The following is an 891-nucleotide window of genomic DNA, read 5'->3' on the forward strand; positions in this document are numbered from 1 at the left end:
GCGCCGCAACCACCCCATCAACCCTGCCTTGAGTGTGACAGGGGGCTGTGCCCCAACCCCCCAATCGGCCCTACCCTGAGCGTGACTGGGCGTGGCATCACAACCTCCCGATTGCCCTGCTCTGTGCATGACAGGGGGTGGCGCCCCAATTCCCCAATCGGCCCTACGCTGAGCCCAACCAGGGGGGCTGCACTAGGGATTAGGCCTGCCCTCTGCCACCCGGGAGCAGGCCTAAGCCAGCAGGTCATTATCTTCCGAGGGGTCCCAGACTGTGAGAGGGCACAGGCCAGGCTGAGGGACCCCCCCCCCGCCCCCGAGTGCACAAATTTTTGTGCACTGGGCCTCTAGTATGACAATAATAGGACTTAACTAAGGCCTCACATACCCAATTTTCCAGAAGTATTTGTACCACACTGCTTCAAATTTGCTGTGATTTCAAGGAAAGCAAAGTTGTCCTGTGGCTCACACCCCTGGGCAGGCTGAAGGTCAGGCACATGGCAGGTCAGCAGTCTCCTGCACAGTACCTACAGGGACTATACTCTCTTGCATCCACAAGGGGGTGTCCATGGGGCCCTTTTGGATAGGCTCTCTGGTGCTGGGCAAACATGCCTTTGCCTCTGATTCTGCCTGCCAAATCCCAGCAAAGGGACCAAAGACAGGCTAAGACCTGGCACCAATTACTCTCCCAGGACAGCTGCCACACATAGTTCCTGCAGAGGAGGTCAGGTGAGAGCCAGGCAGGAAGTCAGCACCTTGCTCAGGAGGCTAGAGTTCAGAGCAGGCTATAGTCCTGGCAGGGGAATGGTGATTTCTTATGGGAGCAGGACCATGGCTGAGACCCATCACACCAGCCACTCATGGGGCAGGCTCAGGGCATCTAAAAAATGTCAG

This window comes from Myotis davidii, unplaced genomic scaffold (genome assembly GCF_000327345.1).
Source record: "Myotis davidii unplaced genomic scaffold, ASM32734v1 scaffold2598, whole genome shotgun sequence".
Taxonomy (NCBI): domain Eukaryota; kingdom Metazoa; phylum Chordata; class Mammalia; order Chiroptera; family Vespertilionidae; genus Myotis; species Myotis davidii.